The sequence below is a fragment of the Anas platyrhynchos genome, chromosome 3 (assembly GCF_047663525.1).
Source record: "Anas platyrhynchos isolate ZD024472 breed Pekin duck chromosome 3, IASCAAS_PekinDuck_T2T, whole genome shotgun sequence".
In the NCBI taxonomy this organism is placed as follows: Eukaryota; Metazoa; Chordata; class Aves; order Anseriformes; family Anatidae; genus Anas; species Anas platyrhynchos.
The window spans coordinates 20,793,751-20,814,394 of record NC_092589.1 but is presented as its reverse complement, the minus strand read 5'-3'; the positions used below and the strand labels follow the sequence as shown (position 1 = coordinate 20,814,394).

Here is a 20,644-nt window from a genome sequence, read left to right as displayed (position 1 = left end):
AAAACAAATGATACCTTTAAGTTGGCAGGCACTAACCTTGACCAGGAGCCCAAAGGGTGGCTTAAGTTAACTCGCATACATACAGATGAAAGCTGAAATTTTGTAAGCAAGTTTTGACAAAGGGGAAGGACAATTGCTGCATGAAATATAGACACAGGAAAGATTTACAGATTGTAAAAGCAATTCAGTTTAGCATATTAACACACATGATTTTTAAAGATAAGTTTACAGAAGAAACATTGACAGTCCAAAGATAACTGTTTAAAAAGTTGTCTTCACTTGAGGGATCTTTCTGTGTAGTTATTTTTTGAAGGTATTTGTACCTTGGGGTTTCTACAACATCACTTGGGAGTAAGTTATGAAATTTAATAGGGCAATGCATGTAAAAATAATTCTTTTTGATTCTGCTGCCTGCTCATTTCATCAGGTTACCTCAGTTCTCAAGTTCTGAGAAATAATAAATAATCATGGTCATCCCCTGGTCATCTTCTTTGTACTTAGGCTTTTCTAAATTTACCCATTTTTCAAGACAAAGAGTCTTCATTATTTTCATTCTTCTCCAGTCACCCTTTCTCACTCTTTTTCACTTGTGCTGTTGAATATTTTTTATGTTGGAGGAGGAGGAGTGAACAGAGCTGCACTCAGCAGAGATGTGGAGAGCTTTATTCACTGGCCTATTGTGTTGCCCATGTTCCTCTCACTTCTTTTCTCAATGATTCCTTACATTCTTTTTTCTTTCTGTCAGTGAGTACTGAATTGATGTTTTTCAGAGAATGACTCTACAGTATCTATAATGACTCCAAGATCTCCTTCATGAATGGCAAGAGTATATTTAGACTTCTTTTTTCCTATATCCTTTGCTTTACAAATATCAACACTGAATCTCACCTGCCATTTTGTCATCCCATCGTTTGTGAGTTTCTTCAGCTGTTTTCAGTGTCAGCTTTTGCTGCAGCTCTTGAGTACAATTATATGTCAGAAGGCACTGCTGTTTTGGAGTTCACACCTTTTCCAGATGATTAATGCTTGTACAGAACAGCAGAGTTATCTTAAAACCACATCAGTAACCTCAACTCGTTCATTAAAATTATGGTGACTACTTATTCCTAACCTTTATTTCATAATTGTTAGTCACTTATTAAACCACAATAGGAATTTTTTTTTTAAGAGTTTATGGTGAGGAATGTTATAAACAGGATTTCAAAAACCCACTACATAATAATGACCAAATTATCCTAATCCTTGTGTTTGTTGTCTGCTTTAGAAACTCTGACAGACATGTAGACATGACTGCCCTTTAAAGAATTTACAGTTCTTTCCATATATATATTTGAACTCGGTAATTAATCTCATTCCCCAGTATACCTGCAACCAGTCTGGAGGTCAGGATTCTTGTTGTTCCTTTCCCCAGGACACCTTAGGGCACCTCACCAATTGAGATCACATGTGTGATCCCCACTGCTCCTCAGCCTGATTCCAGACAACAGCCATTCAGTACATCTGTGCTTCACTTCTCCTTGTCCGTCAAACCTGGTGGGTTTTGCTGTTCTGTTGAGTCATTTCTTTCTGAAATGCCATGTTTGAACCAGATCCACAGCCTCATTCCTTGTGAAGAAACAGCCACACTCAGTGCTTTTCCTAAAAATAAGTATGGAGCAGACAACGTAGAAAGCCGATTCATACAGATTCATACCTTCTTCCTCCTTTTATTTGTTTGGGAGCAGTTGCATGATGTCTAATCCCATGGGAATTTGTATAAGAGTTGCTGGATTTGGCCAAATCCTTGATTAGATGCTAAAACTGTTCCTGGTCTTCTGCATCTCCCAGTCTGCATGAACTACCCAGGGATCTCTGAGGACAAAATTGCAATGCTTCTTCTTCTGTGTGCTTCTAAAACAAACAAACAAACAAACAAACAAACAAACAAACAAAACTAGAAAACCACCTAGAAATAGACCTATTAGCCTATAGGCTTTTGTGGTATTTCCATTCCCATTAACTTTTACATCACTTTCCACACATGCAGGCACTCCTTCCACAAGATTCCTCCAACAGTGGTAGTTTTAATCTTGAATCAGAGATTCTGTATAATTCTCTAGTTCCTTTTATTTATTTATTTATTTATTTATTTATTTATTTATTTTGGCTTGTTCTGCCAGCATTAGAGACCTTCTGGGTCTATTTTAATGCTGCACATCTTTCTCTCTCTGGGAATTTAGACGGGGGAATTTGTTGAGGCTATAAAGGTATACATCAGATGTGAGGATTACATCTTTGGTTCCTCAGATGCTCCGACCTCACAGTACTGAGTTCACTTGGCCTGCCTCAGTTATTTATCTGAGAATCTGTTGTCAGTGATTTTAAGAAAATACTAATCTCAGTTTTCTCATTTTCAAAATCTGTTAAAGAAATTATAAAGCCAAAATTCAACTCCTGCACGTTCAGTTTAAATATACACACTGTTTTCATTATAAATATATTGAACATATATATGTGAATGAATGTACTAAACATGTAGCAGTTGAATTACAGTATGCATTTCTCATATGTGCCTATGTAGATATATAATAACATCTTCTCAATCATTTGTCCTAAAGCATGGAGATGGATTGCCAACTACACTGACACATTCACGTGTATGCTTTCTTTCAGATTATTTTTTTTTTGTTTCTCATGGATAAAATAAAAAGTACCTCACTATTTTTCTCCACCCTCCATAGGCACTTGCTTCTGTTCCTGTGTGCCACAATCACTTGTGCACTCGTGCAGATTTTCACTTGACCCAATATGGTAAACATATTCTTGGTCTCCTCTTCAAAAGCATATACTGGGGAAAGGTCTTTACTTATTTCTTCTTGTGATATCTTTCATTTGTAGTTGGGTAACACATTCATTCATACGACAGTAACCTGGAATGGAGCCTACTTTCTAATATGTTCCAAGTCTGGAACAAATAAATATAAAACATCTCCCCCACACACACTTCTGCCGGTTAGCATGTGGTAATTAACACTTGTTAAAATGACTAAAATTTCAAATGTGGACATGCTCTGTGAGAAAACCTCAGAGTGATTATACTGTGAGTGTTTCTGTCAGAAGATAATAGGTATTTTTAGCAACCCATCTCACTTTTGTATGAGTTTTGTCACACCCCAATCAAAAATAAATAAATAATCAACTTTGGATTCTTTGCAGCCCTGTTTTTCCATTGGTTGGGACATCAGCATTTTCACATTCATGAAGATTCCTTTTTTGTTGTTTCCATCCCTGTTTCAGCGAGAATTGTTGACACTAAGCTACTCCAGATTCCTGGGATTGAAAGGGTCTGGAAGAGGGTCAATGGGCCACAGCAAGGAGATTGCTCACCGGATCCCCTGGCATTGCACACAGCTCATGGGAGGGAGGATACTTCAGTGGAGACAGCAGACGGGATCTGTTGGGTTTTACAGTGATTTTCATTTTTTTTGAATAGGTGGAAATAATTAGCAAGATGCACAAAAGCACAGGTTCTAATCAATGCTAGATAAAAGTCACTGCTTGTAATGGGGCATCCATCATTATTAATTTCAGTGTTTAGAAGGCACTGGGAGAAATCTCTTCTCCCAAATGAGTTCATTGTATATATCATTATAAAATGGAGTGAGGTGCAGTGAGGGCAGTGAGGTGCAGTACAGGGCAGTGAGGTGACAAGTGCAAAAGCAGAGTAGGCTTATGGTCAGAATATTTTGTATTTATTTATTTGCTTGCGACTGGATGTGTGCAGCTGCAATGGGCAAACCTGGCTGATCTGGTACAGAGGCATTTTCGGTTCTGTGGTTCTGCCCTGGTGGCCAAAGGTGAGCACAGCCCTGTTGGGAAAGACTGCAGAAAAGTATGGAGAAGTATAGCAGAAGTGAGAGTTAAACAGCTTTTTGACTAGCAAGGCAGCTTTCAAGATTCGGCCTGAATGAGAGCTGCTGTGCTGGGGTGGTGGTGAAACGAGACCAGTAATTATCACTGGCGGTCTTACAAGTGAGGAGCTTATGGTGCTCATGTGATACCAAGTGTTCGTTGTGTGCTGAGCAGTTTTCTGGAAGCCTTGGCTTTGTTTTCCCTTAGTGCTGAGAACAAAAAAGAAACATTGCACGGAAAGTGCAGAATGGATCCAAAAAGAACAATGGGATTGTGCTTGATTTGTTTAATTCTGAAATCAAGGTCACTTAGAAGTACTACAGCTTTTATTTGTTTTATTGTTTTTTTAAGGATTTTTTTTTTGGCAACATCTTTCTTTTCATTTGACGGCCCTGTCATCCCAGAACTGTATACGTTACTGATCCTGCCTGTATTCAAAGCTGTTATTAAGTGGAGTCTTTTAGATTTTAGAGAAATGATAATGGTTCCAAAGATGACAGAAAGTGGCAGCTGGTGACAAAAAACCCCCTTGATAAGACGACAACAGTAAATCAAACTACTGCCACTTTTTCGTTTCATGTTTGTTAATACCACCTCGCCTTTTGAAGTTTAAAGCAAGGTTCAAAAGAGCCAGGTGCTGAATCATAATATTAAAGCAAGTAAGGAGCTCCATGAAAGAGAGGAGATCTGAGAGGGGAAAGCAACAAACACGGCTTTCAACTGCCTTTTGTCGGCCTTTCTGCAGATGTCACCAGTTGTTATCCCCAGCAGAGGCTTCAAGCTTGTAGCAGTGCCTCTGGCTGATTCCAACTCAACGTTTCAAGTGTCAATCAAAAAGGAAGGACGCAGCTTAGGTCCTGGTCATTGTCCTGTGAAAAGAGCCAAGCATTTAACATTGATTTAGCTCCCTCAATATACAAAGATAGAGCCAGCTTTGTGCAGCGAAAGGGCCTTTGGCAAGGTTGCTTGTAGAGCAATTCCATCGCATCCGATGCTCCTTGGTTTAGCTGTCACACTGCAGTGTCTGGAGTCCTATGAAAAGTTATTCAGGAATGAGTGAGCAAATTAAAAAGAAATAACATGCTCCCCTAAATAGCAAAGCAAGCTATAGAAAGTGCTCTTAACGTCATTTAGCCCTGAAAAGCATTTTTAATAAAAGTATTTTGTGCTTTTAAATGCCATTTAACAAGGAGAATAAGATGTTTCAGGACAAGAGGGGACTCTTGTGAAACCCATCTCCACTGGCTGAGATAACAAATTGTACCCACAAAGTGCTTTTGGTCAAGTGCTTGCTGTTTTTGCTTTTGAGCCACTTGCATTCACTGCCATCCTCAAACTGCATTGTTCTTCCATGTGAGTGTCAAGTATAGCCCCAAATCTAACAACAGCAAAAAAGCCCTGCCTGATTTCCACTGATGCCCCACATTCCTGCTCTCCTGTCCTGCCATCTGTCAAATTCCTGCCTGCCTCTCTCTCACAATCTTCTTTAAAACACCAAGGCAATTATTTCATTCTCAGCCGTGGTGTTCCCCATTGTTTCGTGCCAGCATTGCTGATGAGGCACGGGAGTCACTTGGCTTTGTGACAGAAATGACCAGTGGGTGGCTGTGCTTGGGCTGTATGGGCAGGGCCCTAGTGGGGACAAGTTCTCGTGAATGCTGGAGAAACCACATCATTGCCCTTAAAAAAACTGTCAGGGTAGGTTTAAACTTTGCACCATTAAATAACGTCAGATTTGTGTAAACAGATTTTTACTGTCATTTGCTCATAAGCAGGGCTCTTCTTTATGGGGTTTTCAGCATCTAAACTATCAAACTCAGCACAGTAGCAGCATGCTGAGCCATCCTGCCCAGATATCACAGTGGCAATAGTCTTGATCCATCACAATTCTTGTACTTTGATCAGAGAAGGAAAGTAATTTAAAGATGGGGAAAATGTTCCCCTTCTGCCAGATCATTATTGCTACTGTTGTCTGCTTTGCACAATGCTTTCTCCCAACATTTTCATCCTCCTCTGTGCAGAAATACTGGTTTAAAATCACGGGGAATGTCAGAAGAAATAGAACACTTCTGTGATGTCAATCACATTTCAGAAGCTTGTTTTTCTTTTTGAAAGGCCAGTTTTCTAGTCAAGCCTTCCTAAGCAAACTCACAACCACTGTGGGTACTGTAATGCCCAAGGTACCCAGCGGTGTGGGTGTACAGTAGTGCTCTGCCTGCCCTGGGGCAGGGTGAGCCACTGCTCGCATTCCTGCAGCCCGCTCCCTGCAGTCCTGCTGCCCGCCTTATCTGCAAGTTCGAAATATTCAAATTGAGGGACTGGCAGGAGTGGGTGTATTTTTAAATAGACGTATCATTACAGACACGCTTCTTTTTGTGTTCCTAGAAAGGAGAAGGCATTTCTAACGGCCCCATTAGCTGGCACTTCACCAGGCAGCTGAAGAACACAAGACTCACAGAGCTGAGGAAGCGATGCAGTTTTGTAGACTTTCACTGGGATTTTTAGAAACAAAATATTTGCTCAAATTTAGCTCATGTTCACCCTACCCCCTTTCTTTTTTTTTTCCTTTTCTTTTTTTTCCCCCCTCTTTCTGTTGAATTTGCTCACATAAAATATGTGTTAGCTTTAATGGCCCCCATCTTATACTTTGTCAAAGGATCAAGGCAATAGACAATGTTTGCTTCTCCCCAGCCCCCCGCCCACTGTTGTGCCATGCCTCCCCAAGTGCCAGGAGCACCCCTGCCCACATGCTGGTGGTGGTTCTGCTTTCCCACCCATGATGGTACAGCCACAGCAGCCTACCCACCACAGCTCCTCTCCTCTCCAGCATCAAGGAAAGCAGGAGGCAGACAGGGACTTCTTGCCCCTTGGCTGTGCTGAGCATCCCAGAGCGTTCTCCAGGCTTTGGATTAGGGATCTATGAGGTACATGTATCAGGAACAGAAATCAGAAATAAGCAAGAAAGCTTAATTTTTGGTTACATGTATTTACAAGGCAACGACTAGGTGAATAATCCAGCAACTTTTTCCCCTTCATGGCTCTAAGAGAGTGCACAGTTCCCATGTCATCTATATAGCCTGAAGCTCAGAGTGTGATCTGGACTTGAATTCATACGATTCTTGGGAGACACCAGTGACTTTGTACATGCACAATCTGAGAAGGCTGCTTGGAGACATCTATGTAGGGTCCATGTAACTAAATCAAACACAGAACAGCCTGTTCTCTACAGCTCCCTAAGGAAAGCCACCAGAGATGCTCCTGCTCCCTCTTCCTGTCCACCTCTGACATTCTCTACTCCAGTCACGGGGGACATTGTGATCCTTGTGATCACAGAAATCCTTGTGATTTCTGGTTACAGTTCTTGCATTGCACAGGCATGTGTTCACTGAGAGGCAGAGACCCCACCACAGTTTTCTTTTTTTCTGTCTTTTCACTGTTGAAGATCAAGTGCTATGTCTCTGGCACAGTACAGCATTCTGTCTGGAGGCTCGTAAATTGTTTGGAAAAAAGTCCTGAGAATAGGAAATTGCACTGAAGTAGAACTAGAAGTGCACCTGTGCATGTGTGTGAGGGAGAAACAAGGATGAAAATGAGCTGAGGATGCTTTATCCTAAATCAAGCATTATAAAGCTATGAAACCAAGGACTTCAGTGAGCTTAAAAATAAATAAATAAATAAAATAAGGTAAGGTGGTAGCTTTGCCATTTCTTCACAGTAAGACTGAGAGGAAAAAAAAATAAAAAAAAATAAAAATGAAGACAACATCATCTGAATCTAAGTTTGGGTCATGGTCACTGAAATGTCTCATTCACAGCTGTGGTAGCACAGATCAGAAATCAGGGCACAGTTATCATCTGTCGCGTCTTGGTGGCCTAACCTTTCCAGGGTGTTTTCCATCCCAGCAGTCCCTGGTTTCCAGTGAGTGCTTCTGGCCGCGCTCTTCCAGCAGCACTTCTTTCTTCCTTGTTTTGCTGGGCCAAATTCAGTCTTAGTTCAAGCAAGTGCACTTTTCTTGAGGGTGCTGGAGGGACCCAGTTTGCACAAGGATAAGACTTGGCTGACCTCCACTGCTGAACGGTTGTTCAAGGCCTGCTAATACACTTGTTAAACCACCTTTGTTTAGCCATTATTGTTTCTTTGGGAATTAAAAAAATCTCTCTGACAGTTTTCCTACCTTGCTTGCTTCCACCACCACCCCCTTCGCACTGGGACAAGGCTTTTGTTTCATTCCCCACCCACAATAACTCACTTACGCCACTCTGCCTTCTCAACCTGTTCACTCCTAGCCCTCCTGTTCTTCGTGTGAACGTTTTTAAAGATCACATATGTGAGCCATTCATTCTCCTTGGGGGTCAAAGCAAAACAAGTGTCAGGAGAAATTTTCTATGAGCAAGTAGACATAAGTACATTGCAAACCAGTTTCAAAACTTTTTGAACAACAGTGCCACATACCACATCCTTGGAGGTCATGAGATAATGCATTTGCATTCTTCGGTATTGTGAGAGTAATGTTTCTGGCTGCCATTGTGTCCGATGGAAATAATGGCTTCTGGTCACCGCAGGTTAGTAGATGCACACAGCAGACTGTATCACATCAACTTTGCTAATGCAGAAACCATTGTACATCTAGACGTTTCTGCCTTAACCATGAAGAGTAATTGCCTAAGTGTTTCATTGGAAAAGATGGCACAGTCCTGGGAGTGTCAGGGATGTAGCATTCACAAATCAATTCATAATTTCATTTTATAGAAGAATGTCATTTTTTACTATAATCGCAAAGTATCATCTTGCATAAGTGCCTATTATTACCATTGTTAAGGGCTATGGCACAGACAAATCAAGTTTAATTTGTTTTTGTTTCAGATAGGAGAACTCCGTGTTTTCACTTTTTCTTCATTAGCAAAATCTTAATGTATGTAGTCCATGGTGAGCATTTGCATTCACCTTTCCCACACAAATACTCTCTTTGGTCTAGCAATTTTCGTGCAACTTAATTGATGTCAGACAACAAAAACCTAAATTACAGGCATTGTCTTCTTCATTTGTCAGGCAAAAGTTTTACGGTCAATCAACATTTTCCAGAGATGGTGTGACTACAGGAAATATCAGTACATTGTTTTGCAACTATTTTCAGTGACTCTAATGATAATTGTGGCTCAACTATGGATGTCATTTTCAGAGCTACCAGGGATCCACAATCACAGCTTGAATCATCTTTGTAATTAGAAACATAAGCAGTCCGAAATTAATAGCCAAACCTAAAGGGATCCTCTCCTGCAGGACTCTTCCGAAAGCTAAGCCCATTTATTCATCATGACTTGGTGGCAGAGCTAATTTTCAAAGGAAGGAGTCTCCAACTTCAGACACCTCCTCTAATTTGATATCAGGACTGCCTGGTTTCAGCATTATTGTCCATTTACCATGCTTAAAAAACAAAGCAATCTTTCTGGGACCATCTCTGTTTAATTGCTACACAGCAAAAAACAAAGGAAATTCTAAAGCATAGATTTATATTCACTAGGAAGACAGGAGCCAACAACTGAATTGTGGTTGCCTATCTAACTGAGAATATCACCACAAACACACAGAAGGGACTGTGGCCACCACTGTATCAGTCTAGAGCTCTCTTACAAGGTAGTTTTGTCACCTCTGTGTTCAAGCATGTTTATTTTGTATTGAATAAATAAATATATAATGGGCGAGTGAAGGATGGGAAATCCCAGGATAACCCAGGCTGGTCTAAAGAGTACATGTTCCATCTCTTTGCTAGTGCAAAGAGAATGAATACTATTATCTCAGTCCTGATGCTCTAAGGCTATGTATGAGGCAAGATTTTGCAGAGAGAGAAGTAACGTGTTAGGCCAACTGATCTAACAGCAAGCCATCAGGTTCATAGACCCTCACCCTATTCAGTAATGGACCTGAAGAAGGGTTCCTATCTGTCTTTTTCCAGCATGTTTTCTTTTTCCAGCTAAAACTATTCACTGAGAACTGCATTTGCCGATAGCTTTGGCTGCTTTGAAATGGCATTTTTGTCTGATTCTTTATACTGATCACCTCTATCAAACATATCCCATATGGCTGTTATCAGCAAGCCGCTGGTTCCGTGGTAGGCACCAGACTACCACTTAAGTTTCTCATATGCTTGTCCCACAGTCCCACTAGCTTTTCAGTCTTTGAAATGGTATCCATCTTCATCGTCCTTCTGCTTGCCGGCATGCTGCCACCTATACACTACTCCTCCATTCCTCTCCGACTAGTTTTTATCTCATTGCTCATGCAAGTTGCCGTGATGTTAAATAACGAGCTCACAGCCAGAATTACTCTGTGTAAGTGTAATAAAATTGTTTAGGCAAACTCCTCAGAGAGCTAATATAATTCTGCTCAATCTTTCTATATGACAGCATTAAACCTCAGTCATCTTTCTCTCTGTGAGTTTTTTGGTTTGTAGTGCACTGTATTACATTCTCCCTGCCTGGGATTACCAACACCAGACTGGTGCTCTCCTTCTGCTAGCACTCTCCAATTTGCCTTTCAGGATTCTTTTTATGTGCCTTCCAGACTCTGCACCTTTAAGGCGCTCTCTCTCTCTCTCTCTCTCTCTCTCTTTTTCCTAAAAATGTATCTAGAACAAGTATAAGAAACTTTGCTTTTGTTGTTTTCTAAACAAAAGTTTGAATAAAAGTTGCATTTTCAAGGTATTTATAGAAATCTAAGTGGAAAGTGTTAGGAAAAAAAACACTAAATAAAGATGCCTATTAAAATTTAAAGAGTATAAGGCTTCAACAGCTCTGTCATGATACATGAATATGTAGTGCATATTGAGTACACACATATAATCTTAGTATTACATGTATGAAGTTATACATACATATGTGACTGAAGATCAGATGTTAACACTGCCTTTTAAAAATATTGATCAAGAAAAATAAAGCTGGTAATTAATGTCATTAAACTGTGTCAAAATATTTTCTCTTTAACATAGCATTAACAATTAAGCTAGCATGAAATGTATCAAATATAATTATCATATGACTTAATGAGTCTGGTTTCCACTTTTTTTTTTTTTTTTATTAGTCTAGTACCCATCAGCCAAAGTTTTCTGTGCATGTGAAAGATGTGACAAGATGGCACAGGCTAAAGTATGCCAGGATGCATATGCCTGTTTGATCTTCACATCTGCAGGAATAGCCAACTAACTCTATCACTGGCATTACCAGTTCAGTTCAGCCTACGATCTGGCTCCTACTGTGTTTATTATTAGATGGAATGGATGAGAATATATTCATTTTCTGCTGAACTTTTTGATGACCTTGCTCTTTCTTCCTTTCTTTCCATTTCTCATACCCCATCCAAAATTTGTTCTGCAGAAATTCAATGCCCCTGCTTTTTTTCTTTCCTCTCTTGAATCTCAATTGCAAAGCCAATGAGATTTCATCATGGCTTATATGCTCTTCCACTTGCTATCTGTAATCACAGTCATTGTGAAACTCAAAGCTAAGTCAAGAATTGTTGCCTTTTTATGGCTCCCTCTTTTATATATGTTGTGTTGGAGAGCGGTCGTTACCGCTTTTTTGTCATTATTTCTGGGCTTCACTCCATTAGCTAGTGAACAGGCCTTCTCTCATTGCTTTCCTTCAGTAAATACTGTAACATTCAGCTTCCTTTCAGGCTTGTGCTTTTAAAGAAAATCTTTGTACAATTAAAGATATGAAATTGCTAAATACAAGGCTGCATTCATTGTTCTCCCTTTTTAAAGGTTTAATCACACTTAATGGCTCTCTTGAAAACTTGAATTTTCCATGTTGATGGTTTTACCCCACTGAAAGAGTTTGCTAATATACTTTTCAAGTGTTTTCTCCTTAAATGAGCTATTCAAGAAGTTTTGTGCAGAATAAGATTGAGGAAGGATATATCCAGAAACAATTATGAAAAGGGTCCAGGGCTATCTGTTTATTCATTGGTGGAGATTCATGAGCTCAGCAGCAGTCAGAAATAGAAAAGAGAAAACAGAGGCCTGTCCAGCTTTGAAGAACACATCTGGAAATGTCTGATGTTCCTCCTATCAGACCAGTGTCAGAACAACTGTTGCTCCATCTTGAACCCTCCCAAGATGCAGCTCCTGTTTCCCACACGATGAGCACCAGTCATGGCAAGAACCAGGCTCAATGCACAGGCCAGAGAGTGAATGGTGCTGCCCCAGAAGCTTTGGTCCCGTGTGTCTTGTTCCAGTCACAGCCACCACCGTGTTCTCTAAGAGCACCTCACTGAAGATTGTAGACAAGACATAGACCGGGCACTCGTGCATTGTTTGACTTTGAGGTTTCACCGTGGCTGTTTATCACACTTAGGAATGAAGCCACGTGCCCTGTGAAAGCTCTGAAAACTTCCAAACACAGCATCCCATTCACCCAGTTGCACAAATTCCTTTGTTTTGCCCAGCATTTCTGTCTTGATAGTCAAAGCCCTTCAGGGTATTGGACTTTGCTTCCTGAGATATCACGTCTCCTTCCACCAACATGACCTCCCATGACATTTGACGGGAACAGTCAGGACTGTGGACCAACACGGGGGAAGTTTGTGAGCTTACACAAAGAAATTCTCACAGCTCTTGGATCTAGATTTCGTCATTTGCTTTTGTCCTTCCAGATAACCATTGATTCCAATATATTCAGAACAAAACATGCACTTCTTTTGCTCCATACTTGTTTTTCCCAAAAAGTTTATAACCCCCTCCCCCCCCCCCCCGCAGATTTCCCTTCCCATTCAGTATGCTCAAAACCATAAACAGTACAAACACAAACCTTAGGGAACATCTTATAAACAACAGAAGAAGAAGGGAGACAGAGAACAAAATCATCTCTGCTATTTTATTTATATGTCTAAATACTTGGCAGTCACTCAGCTACTTTGGTAATGGAGGCTATATAAGTAGGTAGGTGCAAGGATAGTGAGATGAAGATTATAAATTAAATGTAGCTGGAGTAATATTTCATCTGTCTGTCTCAGGCCTGATACCACAACATAAATCCTGAGATACTTTAGATTAGATAGATGTGATATGCCAATCTCCACTTAAATATTTTGGGTCTGCTCCCAATAAAGTTAATGGAAGTAGGATCAGCTCTTTATTGGTCCCATGCTATCAGTGAGTTTTCACTTCCCATCAAGCAATTCATGTTCTGTATTACATTGATAGAAAAGCCTCATTGTGCTCATCTCAAAGTCAGCAGATTTTTTTTTTATCAGTGGGAGACCCACTGGGATATTAGTGCTTTCAGTTGAAACTCCCAGGCTTGGTTCATGTGGTTCAGAGCCCCTGTTTCTCACTGTGAGCAATATGGTGCTATGGTGCAAGCAAGTGCAATGAGCTCCCCAATGCTCTTCGGCTGGAGACACTGAGAGACACAAGACAGCTTCACAACATCTTCCTGCTCTCCCCTTCTCCAGTCCCAGGTGTGTCTGGAGCCCTGTTGGCACCAGGACCATCAACAGCAGCTTTTGGGCAGCTCTGCATTGGGATGGATTGAAACCATCATGGTATGCAGCATGGGGGCAAGAGGAGACGCAACAAGAACCCCCACACCACCTGGGGACTGTATGCTACAGGACTGCAGTCATCATACTCGGTTATGTTAAATGAGTCTCTCTGCTTGCACTCTTAGGCCATCTGGATTTGCTCAGGTGGCTGCGGTCAGAAATGGAATTTCCTAGCAGAGAGCCCAAGGAGGTGCAGGCGGAGTGCCCAGGGAGCACCCTCCCCAGGACAGGAGTTGGCTGTCAGATCACCTGCTGCTAATGACATCAATTTATCTAATAACCCTCTCGCTGTTCACTGAGGGAGAATTTTCAGCCCAGGTATCTGAATTATCGCTTACTACGAACTGAGGAGATCTGCTGGTCATATGGAGCTGAACGACAAATGCTGCACATGCCTGTAGCACTTCTGGGTTTGCTACATAAAACCATATAGCTGGGGAGCAGTAACAGGGTTGTGTGCTGTACCTAACAGGCCATTACAGAGCAGGTTTTCCGCATTTATGAGTAACCATTCCTGGAGGACTCTTGTTCAGGATAACAGCAAACAGCAAACACAACGCAGTGTTTTAATTGCAAAGCATTCAAACAGGAAAAGAGGAAATCCAGGGACTGAAGATCACTACGTGCCACATCCTGCCACTGGTACCCACAGTGGCCCTGTCTGGTCACTTGGGCTGCCCACAGAAGCACCGGTGCATCCCAAAGCACATGCCCCATGGGAACCCAGCACAGGCTTCAGGACAGCCGTGATTTCGGGCACTTTGCTGCAGACAGCTGCCGGATGGGCGGCAAGATAGTGCTCCAGGTGAGTGGCAAAACCCAGGTCTCTGACCTTTTTCCTCACAGATGGTTGATAGGCACGACGTGCTATCGGGTTTCTTATGACTGCAATAACACTTACTTCCTGAGTCATCCTGGGGTGGGCTGTGTCAAACGGCTTTGTCTGGTGCTCTCGCTCAGGTTTTCTTGTAGGTGCCGTGCTGGAAAATATTCAGTCCTTTATCATCTCAAATCCACCAGGAACACCAGACGAGGACATCTTTAAAGGCCATGTGCTGTTCGTTCAGTTTGTTTTCTTAAACACAGAGCATAGCCAAAGTTACTGATTAATTTCACACAGTACAAGGAAAACTATTGATTTCTTGTGCCTGCTTCTGACCCTTTAAGATATAAAAATGCAAACACATTGCTGAAAGAGAGTATTTATTTATTCCTTGCACCTGCTAACACATGACTTTAAAGCAATAAGAAGCTCTTGTTTGCTTTGTTTTGATAAACTCTAGCCCATTTGGTATTTCACTGAAACAATCTGCTAGCACACTCGTTTCCACGCTCTTCCTCCCATCGAAACCACCCTTCTGCGTGCAGCTCCGGGGCCCTCCAGCACTGCCAGAGTGCACACACAAGTGGTGGACCTGCAACTTTGCTGGCAATGTTTATTTTCAAAAGATAAATATTGTGCCAGCATTAACTTCAATTAGGAGACTTATTTGACAATCTGACTACTCCATCTGATGCCTCAAGGGCAAATTTCAGCACTTTATGGAAGATGTTGGCCGAAGACTGATCTATATGAATAAAATATAGAGGAGAGAAGTTTTAATGAACATTTGAAAACAAAACAGCTTTTTTTTTTTTCAGGGTGTTTCTCCTTGCTCCTTAGGACTCAAAAGCTGCTATTTGAGCCAACAGAAGCTTCCTAGCTAGGGGAAAATTGTAAAAGTCAAAGCGTTTCTGAGTCAAAACAAAGGACAATGAGTTCAGCTTGTACTTAGGGACAGCACAGAGGGCAATCTGCACAGGATGCTGAAGGTGTCTGCCTGTTCCTTCCCATCCCAGGCAGGGATAGGTGTGCCCAGCCTCACACCAAGTCTCCCTGATGCTGCTGGTACTGGGGCCTCTTGCTCCCAAAACCCACCCCTGTGGTGGTGCAGGAGGGAGCACTGCATCATCCGCCACCCAGAGGATCGCCCCCAAAAGCACGCAGATAAAACAGAGACAAAGGTGACTTTGTATTGCTACTCTGGGTGAAATTCCTCTTTTTTTTTTTTTTTTTTTAACTGGTGGTGTCTGATGTGCCTTTGCTGAAAAGGTTTCTATTTTGATGAGGACACAAAAGCTTGAATGCTTTTCTGAACCAGTTTGGTGGTAACTGTGAGCTGGGAATTATTCTCACGAGACTTCAGACATGCATAAATTATTAGAAAGAGACATAACCTTGCTATGTAAGCCTTAATTATCATCTCTTGTACTTTATAGTAAAGATGCAACCCCCAATAGCTCCTTTAGGGTCATGCAAATACTCCTCAGATGGTGGGAACTCATGGACTGGTTCTGAGGCCATTTATATTTGCATCTGATTCTGCTCACCCATCCTTATTTCACAGCCAAACACACAACCATCTTTTTCTATAGACTTTAATTCAAAGGTCTCTCAAACCACGGCAGCTGGGAATGCTCTGTTGGAATGACTTTCTGGTGGAAAATCTGCCTTTTATAAAATCAGGATTTCTTTTATGGGAAAATTTCAATTTTGCCAGAAATTTTTGATTTTTCTATTAGGAAAATCAAACTGATGGCTCCATGGCTGCTTGGCTGGAAGGCCCCTGTCGGTTCTGTTGTCGTCTGCAGGGAGAGAGCAGAATTGACAATAGTCTTCCAGGCAGGCAGCTGGGGAGATGCAGCAGGTCTGGAAGAGGGAGGAGGGGAGGTTGAGTGCCCTGGCGCTCTGCCGGCCCTGCAGCCCAGCTGCCTCCCCAGCAGCCAGGCTAGGGGGAAGGCGAAGAGGAGGAGGAGGAAGAGGAGGAGGAGGAGGAGGAGGACAGGCAGGCGCAGGGTGTCCAGCCCGCAGCAGCCTGCCGACAGGGCTGCTGCCGCCTGCCGCTCCCCCTTTTCAGCAGGCAGCTGGCAAGCCCCAAGAAATTCCAGTTTGTTTCCAATGAAAGAGATTTTGATTTTAGTTCTATTTTCTGAAGAGTTCTTCCCAGGGAGGGGAAAAAAAAAAAAAAAAAAAAAAAAAAAAGAGGAAAGAAAGAAAGAAAAAGGTACTTTTTTTTCCCCTTAATTTGAGAGGAGAATGGGGAGGGATAATTTCAAAATGACCATTTTTTCACAGAAGGGAATTCCTGTGATTTAGCCCTCTCTACCGTATACTGATAGGGAAACAAACAACAAACAAACAAACACACACAAACCCTATTATTTCTTACAATAATTCATACACTGTTAAAAGTACAGTGCAGGAAATAAATGCACCTGTGGAGAGGGCCAGCAGAAGAACAGCATTGGTCACATTTAAGATGTATTTGGTGAGTGCAGCGCTGCCTCATTGAGCACCAGCAGTGCCAAAGTCCTACCCAAAAGTCCCAAGGAGCCCTGTGCCTTTGCCCATCACTAGGCAATAACTGGAGAAACAGATTTCAATCAAATCTTGTAAAAGCAAAGAGGAAGTGTAACCGGATTGACAAGCTTTAGCCTGATGCAGTTTGGAATGGCTGACTGATAAATCCTAGAATTCAGGGATTTTTATGGAGTCGGTCATAGACCTTTAAGTGTAACATAGTGAACGTGTCTTGCTATAACATAGATCATAAACTGGCAGCTGAGCTCGTTTCAGGCTGTTTCACAGGCTGCAAAGCCTCTTCCATTGTGTGTTTGTGTGTATTTCTCACCCTTCCTGAATGTGTTCAAGTTATCCTCTATTTAATCCGCGCTGACTACCAGCAGTAGAAGCTGTAGCTATAATGATGAGAGGAAAACATATAGTCACTTTCTGACTCTCTAAAAAGTGTTTAGCCTCAGTAATGAGTTCTGGAGGGCGTCCTTTGAGATTTCACACACAAACACACACAAAAGCGCTCCTATTGTTGCAGGACTCATTATTCTTCAGATCTATGCAGATTTTTCTAAAAGAAAAAGACCAGGAGTTTTGAAATCTTTGAATAATTAAGTTCAGTAAATCAGATAGATGAAAGATTTCAACAAGCACCCTTAAAGAAAAAAAAAAAAAAAAAGTTAAATTGCATTTGTCTGCATTCCAATAATCCATCCGTGATTATCCTATAGATACCGTGCAGCGTGTGATTCCAGTATTGATGAAACACCAAAATGTAATGGTAGCAGCGCAGAACAACATCAGCAAAGTAGAAGAGCAAATATGACTTTAATTGTAGGCTCTCTATTATTATTTTATAGTGTAGGCTTTTCGGATAATTTATTAATACTAACAAAGATGAGTGATTTGGAGACTGCATATTTTTTATTTCTAAGGAGTCATTTTATTTGATAATGACATTAAATATTAGAAACTATAACAGCTGGTGTGTTTATCCTTACTTGAGTGTATTAACCTCTTTAGCCCTTTTTTCCAGAAGAAGGATTCAGCATTACAGATTTGACTGTCAGCTGCAGTGCCTGGCGGCCCGTTGGATTGGCATCCTGACAGAATCGAAAGTCCAGTGCTGCAAGTAAACATGGATGACATTGCAGATAGATAGAACTGGCTGACTTGAGGCACCTGCAGCTGTTTGCACCAGAATAAAAGCAAAGGTTGTGGTCGCTGGAGTGGAAAAACACTGAATTTACCTCTAGTTATTTTGCCTGGGAATTTCCCCCCTCCCTCCCCCTCCCCCCCCCCCTCGCCACCACCTTTTTTTTTCCTGGTTGTACATTTTGGAACCTTTCCACTAAAAGCACATTAGGCTGAAATACCTAAGTGAAAAAATCCACCAGACACCGGAGGGTTTTACAACCTGTAATTCTCCCCCCTTTTTTTCTTATATTCACTGAACAGTTTCCCCACCAGTTTCTCCCTGGTAACAACCAGCACTTCACCGGTGTGAATACTGGTTTGCAGCAAAGGATGCAAACACTGAATAGCCATAAGAAATAATTCTTAGCAGCTGATTATTTTTTTTTTCAGTGTTGAATAGCCAGAAACACTTCTCAGCAGCTGATTTTTATTTTTTTATTTTTTTTTTCTAAACTTGGCATTCGCACAGACTGCCACAAGTGACAGAACAACAGCAACCCAAACCATTTTGTTCTGCAGAAAAGCTCTTGATCTCTTAAGCATTCCTGCTTCCCAGGACAGGTCCCCAAAGTCCTTAGAAACGAGGAAGGCAGCACTGGAACTTAATAGCTGCTCTCCCTGGTATCCTGCGATCGATCAAATTCCTCACCAGAATATTCATTTCTGTAGCATCGCGGATCTCTGCGTGCTTTACAAACAGCAATTAATTGCCATAATCCCCGGTAAAGGTATTATATCTAGTTCACCAGTAGATAAAGTGACGCACAAAGAGCTTGGGGGACTTGCCCAAGGTCACGCTCTGAGCCAGCGATGATCCGGCAGCAAAGACCGGAGGCCGGGCGGCTGGCGGGGCGATGCGGTGCCGTGCCCGGCTGCGCAGGCTGAGCCACGATCAGCAGCCGAGCCGACGAGGGGGTGGCAGAGGTGGGTACGGCAGACACGAGGTGTTTGATGGCTGGTCTCTTCCCCTCTGCCACCTGCATCCCTTTCCAACATCAGATCATTTACATTTTTAAAGAAAGTGTATTCTTTTTCATCATGGGCCGCTGGTGAGCCTAACGCTATCTTTTGTGCGGCACCCCCGCTAACAGAGGTGGCGGAGTATCAATCACAGCTTTCCCTGGGGTCATACCTTACTATGCTGGCTCTTGATCAGAAAGAAGCAGATGGTTATTTACAAATAAAATAATCAAGACCTCAAGAAGGTTGCTTTTTGTTTTGTTTTGTTTTGTTTTTCCCCCCCCTAAACTCTCCTACAGATGAGGCCAAAATAAGGTAAAGTTGCTAGTGTCCCCTTCTGCCAGCTTTCAAGGACGCTGCCTGTCCTACCAGCACCTTTAAACGCGTTATCAGTTAAATTTGCCAAAGAAACGTGTGGCACCTGACAGAGTAGAGTTGCCTTAGATTATTCAGTGGCTTTCATGAGAATCTGGCACTTAAACCACAATGTGAATTACTGCTAGATTATTGTGCAGGAATATTGTTATCTGCCATACACTCCGTGTTTGCAATCAGTTCTTTACTAGCAATGCACAGACTGCCTTTGAATCTTTTTCAGTAGCCATGGTCACCCTCCTTCTTTATTTAGTGTTAAGTGTTATTCACTTAGCAGTAAAAAATGAACAAAAGAGAAGAAAGCAGGTGCTCTAAGTTTACTCTGCAGCCAGCTGTCAGGAAGACATACTTTACTTATTTATTTATTTTTGCAGAACATAAAGGGGATTTATTGGAAGTGTTTGGAAAAAAAAATATGAAGCATACGTTCAATCGGTCCTTTTTGTAATCAATAAGGTTACTGAAGCAGAAAAAACTATAATGAGTTGTCACAGAATTTGAATTCCCACTTGCTTCCTTTTACATGTATTCAGGCAGAAAATCATCATGGAAAGCTGAAGTTGGGAAGCAAGGTCTGGCTATGACTCTTGGGTTGGGTTTGTTTTGAACTTACCAGGTAGCATTTGACCAACAGCTTGTTGAGTGTCAGGGACAGGCAAAAGCCTCTTGTATGGGCAGAATAAGTGACAGTCATGGAGGTGCAATTTCCTTGTGATTCAGGTGGGGAAACCTCTCTGGTGAGGTACGGCTGATTTTGCTTTCAGATGTTCAGTCACACCAGCATGTCTCTCTGGGAAGACAGCAAATTTCTTCCCCCTCCAACTATTCAGCATTGTCAACCAAAGGTTTAAGTGTTCCCAGCTCTAACATAAAGAAAAACAGGGCCCAGCACATAGACTAAACACAGCACTCTCAAAGGCACCTGGAGAAGATGTCACCATACATCCCAAGGATTTTCATGTCCTCCCCTCCTTTCTAGTGCGTGTTGAGAATTTTCTAAAAGAACTGCCATAGCATGAAAAAAGGAGGTGTAGAAGTGCTGGGCCACCTACTCCAATGCTAGGATCCCTGCCCTGCAGAATGGTAAGGCTTTGTCAGAGTTCTCTGGTTTCTACTTACACCTGAGTCAGGATCTTCATGCGACAGTACAGGATGCTGTGCGTGGGCTGTAGGTTGCTATGCTGCAGATGGGGATGGAAACCTGCTAGCATACATGCAAGTTGTGAACTACCTCATCTTGAGGCTTACGCGTAAAAAAAATTGTTGAAGGACGTACATCAAAATTTTTAGCAACAATATCTTGCCCTCACTTACATCAAGGGACATGACTGAGGAACCACGGACTTA

The 20,644-nt window shown here is 41.9% G+C and overlaps 1 long non-coding RNA gene across 1 annotated transcript in view; it reads right to left on the bottom strand.

The window, feature by feature from the left end:
* Positions 1-4,209: 4,209 nt before the first annotated feature.
* The window catches only part of LOC106015449 (uncharacterized), a 175,726-nt gene continuing 159,291 nt past the window's right edge, over positions 4,210-20,644 (bottom strand). Inside the window, exons 8-10 of the long non-coding RNA XR_001187494.5 lie at positions 14,333-14,506; positions 6,694-6,808; positions 4,210-4,923 (exon numbers count right to left, since the gene is read on the bottom strand). This is a non-coding gene — a long non-coding RNA (uncharacterized lncRNA). The remainder of the gene's footprint in view (positions 4,924-6,693; positions 6,809-14,332; positions 14,507-20,644) is intronic.